Raw genomic sequence first — 13,152 nt, forward strand, 5'->3', positions numbered from 1 at the left:
ACTGGGAAAAGGATCATTATTGGTCCCGACGAGACAGAGCAAACAAGATTGCCGTGCGCTCGATGCTCCTCCTTCCTGAGGACGGTGCGAGGAGAAAAGGGGCCGCGCATACGTTGGGTAATGGATAGGATAAGCCACCAGCACCAGGACCAGGTCAGCACATGTGATTCGGCTGCCGCCATGGCAGTGAGACGACACGACGGTGAAGTAAAAGTAAACCAAGGCTGGCTGGCTCTACTGAGCAAACCCGGCGCGCGTCTTTTATAACCTCAGCGGCGCCCGCCTCTCCCTCCTCCCACTCTGCCCTGGCATCCCGCCAGTATCACGCTATGCTGCGACCCCGAAACCGGTGGCAACTTGCAGGCGCGGCAACCTTGGCGCACAGCGCAATCCTCCTCCGCCGCCTCCTCTACCACCAGGGCAGCAGGGTAGCCGCCTACCCGGCGGGCGGGTGCGGATGCTTTTGGCCTCCTCTGCTCTCCTAGGTTGGAAGAGTCTTTGCCAAGGGGATAGCAAAAGAGAAAGTACTTGCATACCCCAACAAGGCAACAGCGGCTGCTGTCCTCTTTTGGCTGGGGTCCTCCTCTTGCTCTCCTCTCTGCGTCTAGCTAGGACTATTCTCTCCTTCCCCTTCTCTTCTCTTGTTCGTTGTTCCCTCGCTCATTCATCACCCGAGTTGGAGTGCGAGGCAGTGCGAGGCAAGAAGGAGATCGAGCCGAGGAGGCAGGGAGGGCAGAGTGGACCACCACACACACACGCACCAGCGTCGTCGTACCAAGCAGAGAAGACCAGCCATGTGGGATCTTAACGACTCGCCGGCAGCCGAAGCCGCCCCGCCGTCGCCGTCCGCCGACGACTCCGGCGCGTCCTCCTCGTCGGCAGCCGCGCCAGTCGAGATGCCCGACGACGCGTACGACGACTCCGCCGCCGCAGCCGCCGCTGCAGCCGCGGACGCCGTGGTCACGCGGCAGTTCTTCCCGGCCCCGGCCGCCATCGGCGCGGCGCCCGGTTCGTCGAACGCGCGCGCGGGCTGGCTCCGCCTGGCCGCCGCGGCCGCACCGCCCGCGGCGGGCCAGCAACGGCGTCGACGCCGGCTGGCGGCCCCGCGGCAGGGGCGGCGGCGACAGCGGCGGCGGCTGGTGGCAAGAAGAGCCGGCGCGGGCCGCGGTCGCGCAGCTCGCAGTACCGCGGCGTCACGTTCTACCGCCGGACGGGGCGGTGGGAGTCGCACATATGGTAAGTTCCGTTGCCGCCGCCCTTTCCTTTCTCGACGAGGAGCTCGAGGAGAGAGAGACGGAGCAAGCAGCAGCAGGCCAGCAGCAGCTCGCGACGGGGGAGGGGGAGTTCGCGCGTTATTGGGTTGGATTCCTCTTGTTTTGGGCATTTCTCGCCTCTGCTGCTTTTGCCTTTCATAGCAACATCTTATCAAAGTTGTTCTTACCAGCTGTTACCATGCCAATATGCCATGCTCTCTCTCTCTCTCTCTCTCTGTCTCTGTCTCTGTGTGTGTCCCCTGTCTCTCTCTCCTACTATCTCTCTTCCCTGTCTCTCACTCCCCATGCTCTCTGCTTGTGCTTGTGCCATGCAGGGATTGCGGCAAGCAGGTCTATTTGGGTAAGTTTCGTTCATGTCCATCTTGTCCATACACATCCATACTTGGGACTTGGGAGAGCAGATGCTGCCCAATCCGAGGCGTCTTCAGTTCAGGATGGATTCCTCACTCACAAATGGCTTGGCTTGGCTTGGTTTTGTGACAACTTGCAGGCGGATTTGACACCGCTCATGCGGCGGCTCGGTAATAAACCCTCTCTCTTTCTTCGATTCCTATTGGCTCTCTTCACTGACTCCCATGCCAAGTTCTCCGCCAATAGCAGCGGGGCTCGCCGTCAAATTGTAATCCCTGACTGTCTGCTTTGCCTACCAAACCCAGGGCGTACGATCGGGCGGCGATCAAGTTCCGCGGCGTGGAGGCCGACATCAATTTCAGCTTGGAGGATTACCAAGGCGACATGAAGCAGGTGAATTTTACTGTAATACTACGGAGCATGTAGCAACAAGAAGATATGTTTTTTTTTCTCGTCTATCTAATCCACGTCTTCCTTCGTCTACCAGCAGATGGGCCACCTGAGCAAGGAGGAGTTCGTTCACGTGCTCCGGCGGCAGAGCACGGGGTTCCCCCGGGGCAGCTCCAAGTACAGAGGCGTGACGCTCCACAAGTGCGGGAGATGGGAGGCGCGCATGGGCCAGTTCCTCGGCAAGAAGTATGCCTGCCGTCCGTCGTCCATCTCCCTTCTCGCCTTGGATTCCTTCCTTCTTCGGTTCTTCCCCAACCACTTCCCCTCAGTTCATCTTTCCTCCCCATCCCTGCGTCGGCATCAGCTCTTCTTTCTTTGTCGTTGCGCCTCTCATCGTCTCACCCTCATTATTCATGGCTGTCACTTCCGGTCTGTGTCACTGCAGGTACGTCTACTTGGGCCTGTTCGACACCGAGGAGGAAGCCGCCAGGTAAAATAATTGGACCGCACTGTGTGCTCGCGAGGCGTTTTCTTCTCGGAACGGAGCTCCGCCACCCCTGGGCCGCGAAACTGACTGATGGATGTCCCGTGTCTCTGGGATTGTCGGGTCCGGTGGTCTCTCTGTGTGTGGTGTGCAGGACGTACGACCGCGCGGCCATCAAGTGCAACGGCAAGGACGCGGTGACAAACTTCGATCCCAGCATTTACGCAGAGGAGCTCGAGCCGGCGGGTTCGTCTATCCCTGCGCAGTTTGCAACGACCTACAGGCAATATCTGTTCATCTCTGACGGTCCGATGCTTCACCGTGCAGCGGCGACGGGCGGCGGCGACGAGCACAACCTGGACCTGTCGCTTGGGAGCTCAGCGGGGAACAAAAGGGGCAGCCTTGACAGCGGCGGCGGCGGTGGCGACGACGAGACCTCGGACCAGCGCGTCCCCATGGCGTTCGACATCGACTGGCAGACGGCCGCGCCCCGGAGCACGAAAGCAAAGGTATCCACCGCATCAACGAGGTGTGTCTTATAAAATTTTGCCTAATAAAGCAAGCTTGTCACGTTTCAACCACCGGGTGGCAGCTCGACGCGAGCTCGAAGCAACCCCAGATGCTGCCTCCTCCTCCTTCTGCCTTGCAATTGCAAGTCGCCCAGCACCTGCCGTTGCCGTTCAGCCCCAGGCATCCGCAAGTGGGTATCTGCGTCGGATTTCCTTTTGTTCCCCGATAGTTCCTTGTGTTCCCTAGGTAGGCGCGGCGCGAGCTAACTGGCTGACGCTTTGTTTTCTTTTATGCAAATTGCTGCGGCAGTTCCTGAGCAACGGCGATCCGGGGACCGCGGGAGGCCTGTCCCTGGCGATCGGCGGCGCCGTCGGCGGAGGCAACGGGCACTGGCCTCCCCAGCTGCTGCTGCAGCAGCAGCAGCAGCAGCAGCACCAGCAGAGGCTGCACGGCGGCGGCACGAGCTGGCCGCCGCCGCCACCGACCACCGCCGCGACCTCAGCAGCTGCAGCATCATCACGATTCCCTCCCCACGTTGTTACGACGCAAGGCCCGGCGGGCTGGGTTCAGAAGAATGGCTTCCATTCGCTGGCCAGGCCCACCTAGACCAGACCAAGAAGCACGACACGACTGGGCGTTCGTTCACCGATCGTCTTCTACGGCAGAGGTCGATCATTTGATCTGACCCAGGGCAAACGACTCCTCGCACCACTGCACGGCGACGTTTGATTTTACCGGAGAAAACTGGACGCCATTCTTTTCTCCCCCCTTTCCCTTTTCCCTTGTTCTGTGTTCTTGATTGGGTGAGACATGATCCGAGGATGGATGGACTTGTAAATGAGGAGTTCCCGAGACGAAGACGAGTGCGTGATTGGTAGGCCGTAGGCGAGTAGGCGTCGCGTCAGGCAGTGCGTCCTTTTGCCGCCTTTTTCTTCTTTCGCTCACCATTGGCAAGCACCGATGAAATGATGACAGTGGGTGTCAACATCGCAGCTCATTTTGTTTGGTCTCATGTTGCATCACTCGCTGCTCCACGATGGCCTCGCTGTATCTGAAATTTGCTCCATCCACACCACGCCGGTCAGCCGACACAGCCTGCCGGCCGCATCGTCTGGTAAGTTGCTACATACTGTCTTAGAATATGAGTGGTACAGTACGTGTGGATCTCGCGCTCGTGTAAACCTAGTATTATGTACTAACTGTCATCTACCATGTTCGCTTGTTGGTTTCAGCCAGCCCTAAATCAGTCAGCCAACAGTGTTTTTCTCTCACAATAAACCAGCATCAGCCAGCCCAAACCAACCCAGAAACCAACCAGCGAACAGCCCAAACCAGCCCAGAAATCATCGGAGATCACTTGAAATAAGATAGCAATCTTGAGATTACTGCGGGCTCCTGTCATGTGGAAGCGTAATGCTTACTACAGCAAAGCTAACGAACTGTCCGAGTCTGTAACTGTCAATTGACAGTAATCCCTACTGTAAGCTCGAAACCCCCACTTTTGCTCTTGTCCTTGAATGGATGGAACTATGAAAGCGTGGCTACTGGCTAGACAATGGTAGACTTCTGCCGCATCCATCCAAACAGCTCATAACTGCTAGAAGTGAACTGAAGAAGGAATGGCACACCACATAAATATTTTTCTTGATGTTAACATTGCAATAGTTTCCGCATATCCTTGGATGTGGGTCTAAAATGTGTTGCCTACGCGGCTCCCAGAGAAACGAACAGTCCCCGGCCAAGTGGACCTAACATTTTGCTGGAGAAAGGGGATTCCTTGTTTCTAATTCGGGCACTGCAATAATTGAGGGAGAAGATGACGGGGGCCGAGAGAGCCCAGGGGGGGCCAGAGTGGAGGAGACACCAGCAAGCAAGCTAGCAAGGTGAGTAGGAAGCAAAGCGGGAGCATGTGTCGACGGGTCTCTCGTTTTTGCAAAAGTGGGCTGGACCAGGCGCGCCCGAAGGCTGCCTCCCCGCGGTAAAGCTGATTCCAGTAACTGGCTACCTTTGGTCATCAGTTAATGTGGTGGACTCTACTCCGATGCCCTGTCGCTCTCCTCGTCCCTCCCAATCTGTTCGCTGCCCTGCCGCCCTCGTCGTCTCCTCGACTCCTCCCATGCTTCTTCTCCTTCTCGCAGTGGATCGCAGGTCGCAGGCATCATTCATGAATGGACGCCGTGCTCCTCGTCAGTCCTGCCGGCTGCAACCGGAGTAATTGCCGGCGCACTCACTTCCGTGTCCTCCTGATGACCTCTCGTTTCGTCTCTCCGTTCCTTCCGGTTCCTGGCTGCTGGCACCACCAGATGCGTCGTGGGCGGGGAAACGTAACCCATCTGGCGCCATCGATCGTTCTGAATTCTGAATGCATGCATGCTTGTTCGGGATGCTTGCATTGGGCAACTGCGCAGCGTGACTGCGTCTTCCCCTCCAACTCAGCGCCGTGTTTGTGTGTGCGCTTCCGGCAATCGCTGGGACAAACTTGTCTCGATCGATTCCTTACGCGCGGTTGCGTGGCAGACAAGGCCGAGAGTCCAGTCCGGAGTTATTGGTCGCGTCCGTGCGCCATTTCTGTGGGTAGATGTAGATAGGGACGTCATCATACGTACAGGAGCAACCAGCTGCTTGTTGATCCCGACATCTCCCGCACCGATGAGCCGACCGTTCATCGTTGTTGGTGACCACACACTACGGCTGAAGGTAGAAGAGGAAGGAAGAGCAGAGCACGTACACACAATATAAGCATCGACGTTAGCCGGAGCTCTGCAGAGGAGATGACAAAACTGAACTCGCTCACTTTACTAAGCTACAGTGGAAAGCTATATATACAACTCTACACATCTAATCCTAGTACACAGACATGCCAGGCTGTTATGCTGCTACTAGTGAATAGATGTGACAGCAGGGCTGACTTTAGCGTCTGCCCCTGCTGTGGCTACAGTGCGGCAGGGAAGCCTTTCGACGCTTGCCCCTGCCGCGGCTACAGTGTGGCAGTAGGGAGCTCTTTCGACGTCTGCCCCTGCCGCGCGTTCAGAGATAGGAGAGCATCAGATTACTTTACAATTTTTTTCCTAATCCTGCTGCTAACCCTAGAACCTCCATCATGCCGATCATCTTCCTCAGCTCTGTGAACCGAAGATGGCCGAGCGACTTGGTGAGGATGTCCTGTGAGTTGCCGATCAGTTTCGACGAACTCGATGACGATCTGCCCTCCTATCGACACAGTCCCTAAGGAAATGAAACTTGATGTCGATGTGCTTGCTCCGATCGTGGAGAACCGGATTCTTCGCGAGGGCGATGGCGGACTGGTTGTCCACCATCAGTGCTAGGGTGAGCCTTCCACACTGGTCAACTCGCCCAGCAGCCGGCGCAGCCACACAGCTTGGCACGTCGCTTGTGGCCACCGCTATGTACTCTGTCTCGTACGTGGACAGCGCCACCACCTAATGTTTCAGCGATAGCCATGGGATTGGAGCCGACCCGAGGAAGACGAGCACGCCAGAGGTGCTCCGCCAGTCCGTCGATGTCTCCCGCCATGTTTGCATTGCTGAACACAGTGAGCTGCAAACCACTTTCGCCAGTCTTGGGGAAGACGATGCCCTGATCCACCGTCCCCTTGACGTAGCGCAACAGCCGCTTCACTGCGGCCCAATGATCCTCTCAGAGATCCTCCATAAAGTGGTTGACGTAGCCCATAGCGAACGTAATGTCTGGCTCTTGTGAACTAGGTAGCGCAGACCGCTGACAATGCTCCGGTAGAGTGTTGCATCTACCTTCGCCGTGGTACTGGCTTTCGTCAGCTTCAGTCGCTCCTGCATCAGAGTCACGCAAGGTTTGCACTTAGCCATGCCGCTCCGCTCCAACAGCTTCGAGGCGTACGTGCTCTGACTGAGTGTGAGCGCCTCCTTCCCTGTCTCACCTCGATGTCGAGGTAGTAGGAGAGCGCGTCGAGATCGCTTATTCAAAAACGAGTCATATCTCGCGCTTGAAGCTGTCGATGTCCTCCACACGTGCGCCGGTGACGATCAAGTCATCCACATATACGCCGACGACGAGCTCCTCCTTCCCCCATCGCCGTGTGTAGAGCGCGTGCTCAGTTGCAGCACCGCATGAACCCCAGCTCGCCCAGCATGGCGTCAAGCTTGGCGTTCCATGCTCGCGGGGCCTGTCCACAGCCCGTAGAGCGCCTTGCGCAGTCAGAGCACCCTGTGCTCCTCTCCCTTGATGGCGAAACTCAGAGGTTGCTTGACGAAGACCGTCTCCGCCAGCTCGCCATTGAGGAAGGTTGATTTTACGTCTAGGTGATGGATGCGCCAGTCCTTCACTGCTGCCAAAGCCAGTAGCAATCGGATAGACTCCATGCAGCGCTACCAGCGTAAAAACTTCCTCGAAGTCGATGCCTTAGCTGGACAAAGCCTCGGGCGACAAGGCGCGCCATTATGCTTGACAATGGCGTCGCACTCGTCCCGCTTGACCTTGTACAGCCACTTTAGGCCGATCGGAAGGCATCCTAGAGGTAGATCGACGAGCTCCCAAGTCTCGTTTTTCTGGATCGCCTTCATGTCCTTCAGCATTGTCCGTCGCCAATTTGTGTCACGCTCGGGCAACGTGAACGTGGGTGGTTCCTCTACACTGATGAGAAGCAACTCTGGGTCATTGAGCAGCCGACCCGCCAGGCCTGAGGACCCTATGCTACCGACGATGTCGTCTAGCCTACGGAACCACACCTCCTCACCATCGTGGAAAGCATCCATGAACTCTGTGATATCGCTTGGAGGTGAGACGAACTCGACCGATGTCGATGGAGTCCCCTATTCCGCCGGAGTGGTCGGCACATCACCTAGAGTGCTTGGCACCCCGGCTACAGTGCTCGGCACTACTCCTGGACCGCTCGTCACCACTCCTAGAGTGGTTGGCACCACTGCAGGAGTGCTCGGCTCTAGTCTTGGAGTGGTCAGCACCACTGCAAGACCTCTCGGCTCCGCTACGGGAGCGTTCGGCACCCGCCTTGGAGTGGTCGGCACCACTATAGAACTGCTTGGCACCACTCCCAGAGTGCTCGGCATCCCTCCTAGAGTGCTCGGCACCTCCCTAGGAGTGCTCGGCTCTATTGCTGGAGTGGTCAACACCTCCTCTCCAACGTCTCCACCACCGTAGATGACCAAGTGCTCGACGATGAAGGTGCTAGTGAAGCCGCCAGCTTCCCCCATGCCTGGACTGTCCCAGTCTTAGGCCACCTTCTCGTCAAACACAACGTCGTGCGAGACAACCACCTTGCCTCCGCGTGGGTCGTAGAGCCGGTGCGCCTTGGTACCTTTCTCGTAGCCTAGGAGGCACCATTGGTGTGCTCCTGTCCTCTAGCTTGGTGAGGACCGGCTTTGTCTTCCTGACACGGCCGATGCAACCGAATGTTCAGAGGAAGAACACACTCAGGCTTGCACCCATACCAAGCTTTGGATGCTTTCATGCCCTTTAGGGCCTTTGTGGGCGTGCGGTTGAGGATGAACACCGTCCGTGGTCACCGCCTCACCCTAGAACCTTGCCGGCATGCCCTTGGCCTTCATCATGGATCGAAGCCATATCGACCACTGTCTGGTTCCACCGCTCCACCATGCCATTCTGCTGTGGCGAGTACGGCGCGGTGTGGTGTCGCACCACACCCTAACCCACGCAGTATGCAACGAACTCCACCGAAGTGAGTTCGCCACCGTGATCAGTCCGTAGCACGCATAGCTTTTTGCCACTCTCCTGCCTCCACGCGTGCCTTGAACTTCTTGATTGCCTTCGTCGCCTCATCCTTGCTCATCAGGAGTTGCAGCCATATATAGCGACTGCAACCATCCACGAGCAGGAGAAAGTACCGTCGACCACCATTTGTGCCTGGTGTGATTGGCCCACAGAGATCAGCCGTGGACGAGCTCGAGAGTGTTCGCCATGTGATACTTGGCCGCCTTTGGGAACAACGGCCTTCTCTGCTTCCTGGCCAGGCAGCTGTCACACAACTCGCCTGCGTACTTGATGTGGGGTAGCCCTCAGACCATCTTCTCTAGCTGATCGAGCGCATCAAAGCTGAGATGGTCGAACCGGGCATGCCACAACAATGGCTCCTCGGTGTGCCATGCTGCCAGGCACACCGGCTTCTCCACCTTCAAGTTGAGCAGGTACAACCAGTTCTGAGACCTCTTCACCTTGGTAAGAAGCCGCTGCTATCTATCCCTGATCCTAAGGACGCCGTCCTTGATTAGTACATCACTACCGCGCTCATCCAACTGGTGAAAGATCCTTGTTTGATTTTGATAATTAAGTAACAACCTAGGTGAACTAATTGTGTTTGATGTGAGACACACAGGAGATTAGTCCATAGGTACATATGTGTGAGCAACATATGTCATGAAGGTGTAAATGGTGTACATGCTCTAGACTTATGGTATAAGATGCTGTATAAATTTCATGAGAATTGGATAAGAGATGCTTTGGTTTTGGAGTGGATCTTGTCAGCTATAGTGCACCAGTTTTCAGCATATAACAGTGGTAGAAGAATTGAAATATGGTAACAATCTAGATGTTAAATGAAGCTCAAATTTTTACAGCTGCTAGATAACTTAGTGAAGCACATCTTCACCAAATTTTATGGTATTTGGAATTTGTACTTTGGGATATATGCATTTTTCTTTGAAGAGTACAGAATCTGTCAAAAAAGTGATAATTATTGGATTGATTTAGAGTCACTTTGATTGAAATGTCCTCAAGTTGAAAACATATTTATAAGTAGTTGAGGTACCTAAGTTTAGTTTTGAGATGATCTAGAAGCATGACAAGCAAAGAGTACAAGGGCATTTGATTGTGGAGTGTATGTTGCACATATTTGGTACTTAAATTGGAAGATCAAGATCAAACTCAAGATGATGATGAAGTTTAAGTGACTATTGAAAATCATTTGATAGAAAGAAAAGGACTTAAACGAGTAGAAAGAAAAGGACTTAAAGAAGGAATCAAGGTTACTCATCAAATTAAGTCCATCACTTGGGTCAATCAACAAATTCATTTCAAGTGAGTGTCAAGAATGATTCTTGGAGAGAGGTCACTTCTCCCTAGTGTAGGGGCTTGCCGCCTTTGTATAGGTAAATCAAGTGTGGTACTTGGAAGGCTAACATGGAAGTGGTGATCCGAGGGACAGTTGAGATGCTTAGTTGAAGCAATCAAAAGGGTTGATCAAGAAAAGCAAGTAACACCTAAAAGTGAGCTAGTCATGATATTTCAAGTGGTATTCTCACATTGATGCTTTTATGCAAGCAAAGATGAAATGAAGAAGCAAGCTAACCACAACAAGAAAGTGCACTTGATCATTAGTGGTTCTTGAATTATATGGGTGAAGAATAGTTTTCATTATTCATGATTGGTCTTCACCAAGCTTATAATTAGACTTCACATTGCTATTGGAGTAATGAATTGGAATATATGTGACTATCCTCTTCTCCAACATAGCAAATGTTTTATTGTAATGTGCATGATCATTTCATCCCTTACTAGTATGCAATTAGTGCTGAAAGGGGACCGTGATGCCTAAGAGGGGGTGAATTAGGTAACTTAAAAGTCTAACTCTAAACTATGGCCTCTTTTTCTATTCTTAGCAAAACCTATGCAAAAGATAAACTATTTAAATATGCAACTACGGTTTTACTAGTGTGTTGCTATCTCTACCGCAAAAAGGAGTTATGCAAACAATGTAAATGTAGGAAGCTAAAGAGTAAGGTAGAGATATACAAACTCTCGTCGATGACTCTGGTATTTTTACTGAGGTATCGAGAAGCGCGCAAGCTTCCCCCTAGTCCTTGTCGGTGCTCCTCGCAAGGAATCCCTCACAAGGGACAAGCTCCATGTCAAGTAACTCCGTGGATAGCCCTGAGCCTTCCCCACACGCAAGTGGGTCTCCGGTGTGCCTTCCAGCAAGCCTCTCCCAGACTGCTTCCCACCGTCTTCACTATCAAGCTTCTAGCCAAAACGCCACAGGCCTTATTCCCTTTGGTACACGGTGGCGGCCACACCACAAACATGGTTGGTATGATCTCGTAAGACTACTAAGCCCCTCTAATGTACAACAATGGTACGCGCAAGCATCGAGTAGTAAGAGGTATGCAAACCTCACTAAACACTAGGCCTAAACCTAGAGCAAGCGTATAAGCGGTGGTCTAATCAACCTAAGCACTTTGCAAAGCACCTATGCTAATCACCTAATGAATCAGTAAGAACTATGCAAGTGCAGGTCACTAAAATGGTGTATCAATACCCTTGATATATTTTCTCAGCTCCGCACAACTCAAATGGCTGGTTGGAGGATCTATTTATAAGCCCCACTCAGAAAGTAGCCGTTGAGGATGAAACCCTACTTTTCTACTACTGACCGGACGCTGATCACATCCTAACCGGAGGCGTCCGGTCGTCTCGACCATTAGAGCGCGCACACTGATCGGACTCTGGGCTAAGTCCTGGTCATCATCGACCGAACGCGTCCGGTCGTGCTGGCGCCGCTCGGGAACCTCTCTAGACTCGATTGGACGCTGCACTTCATGCATCTGGTCGTCCATTCTGCTGCGTTTGGTCACACTGAAAACACTGCCATAACGATGAACAGTGCACCTGGTGCTGTCCAGTCACTGCTTCGCTCAGCGTCTAGTCATAGCTGCCGATGCCTGGTGTTGCCGAGCACCGGTGCATCCGGTCACTCATAGAGCCATGTCCGGTCACCTCTGTCAGGCTCAGTTTTTTCGCGATCTTGATTCTGGCTTTATTCCAATCTTCGTGCTTGGACTTTGCTTGACATTGTATGTCTTTGATGCATCTTCACATATCTTTTCTTGAGGTGTTGATCATCAGATCATCATGTCGCCTTCGTCCAAGTCACGTCTTGCACCATATTAAACTACAAGACAATCACTTATAAATTTATTAGTCCAATTTGGTTGTGTTGGTCATCAAACACCAAAATTTAAAGTAAATGGGCCTAGAGTCCATTTTCCTTACAATCCCCCCTTTTGGTGATTGATGACAACATGACCAAAATAAGCAAATAATGAAAATTTTAGGAATTTAAAAACTATTTACTTGCTAGGATGCAATGCAGGGGGCAAGATTATATGATGCTAGAAGATACCACATGTAAATATCTTTGGCAACTTATCTTGCCCTTGCAAATGTCCTCATGTGACATTATAGATTTAAGTCTCCCCCTAACTCTATAATCCACTATCCTCCCTTTCTCAGACCATTACCATTTGAAAACTATTACTATTAATTATTATGATCGGGCTTACTTTTGGTCCTATAAATTCTCCCTCTTTGGAATCAAACACTAAAAAGGAAGACATTAGTAGCACAAGGGAGGGTCAAACTTTGTGATCCTTTGTATGTGGAGTGGAATATGTCACAAAATTTAACTCTCACATTACATAGACTAAGTTCCCCCTAAATATATGCATACATATGACGAAGAATGTAGTTTATGCATAATTGGCAAATTAATGCGCAAGGGAGTTTAATCTATATAGTGCATGGAGAAAGCATATAAATACCAAAGTGAAATCAACATGATGATATCGATTTAGAAATACCACATGTGGAAAACCAATTTGATTTATACCACTTGCAATAGGTGGTGGATATTTGAAGTATGATGCTTAGCTCTGGGGATTCCATTTTCCTTGCAATGAGACTATTACACACATGATATGCTTGAAAAGGTGTTAGTCTCAAAGCATCCAACTTGTAGAGTAACCTCCCCCTAAATTTGTGCACACAAGTATGGAATACTTGTAGGAGATATGCACATTGATTTTAGAATAAAAAATACCACTTGAAAGATGACATCACATGAATGTGAGAATCATTTTGAAGGTGATATTCGGGAGAAATTATCTACAATTTGGACTTTGGCGCATATTAGATGAACAATTGTAAAACAAGCTATGTGTCGTGCTCCTAAATAATGTAAACCATGTAGGTGTGCTCCAAGTGTTAAGAATGAAACCGAACAAGCCTACCATAAGATATACATAGTATATGCGTGACAAAGGATTTAAGCATGCAAATGTAAACCTAGGCATGAAAATGAACTAGATGCTAATTGAAATTTCAAGAATTTAAATCTAG

The 13,152-nt window shown here is 52.1% G+C and overlaps 1 pseudogene; it reads left to right on the forward strand.

Annotated features, from left to right (window-relative positions):
- The first annotated feature begins 285 nt into the window (after positions 1-285).
- On the forward strand, positions 286-4,033 carry LOC136497749 (APETALA2-like protein 5; annotated as a pseudogene).
- The last annotated feature ends 9,119 nt before the right edge of the window (positions 4,034-13,152 follow it).

Source organism: Miscanthus floridulus, chromosome 12 (genome assembly GCF_019320115.1).
Source record: "Miscanthus floridulus cultivar M001 chromosome 12, ASM1932011v1, whole genome shotgun sequence".
NCBI classification, from domain to species: domain Eukaryota; kingdom Viridiplantae; phylum Streptophyta; class Magnoliopsida; order Poales; family Poaceae; genus Miscanthus; species Miscanthus floridulus.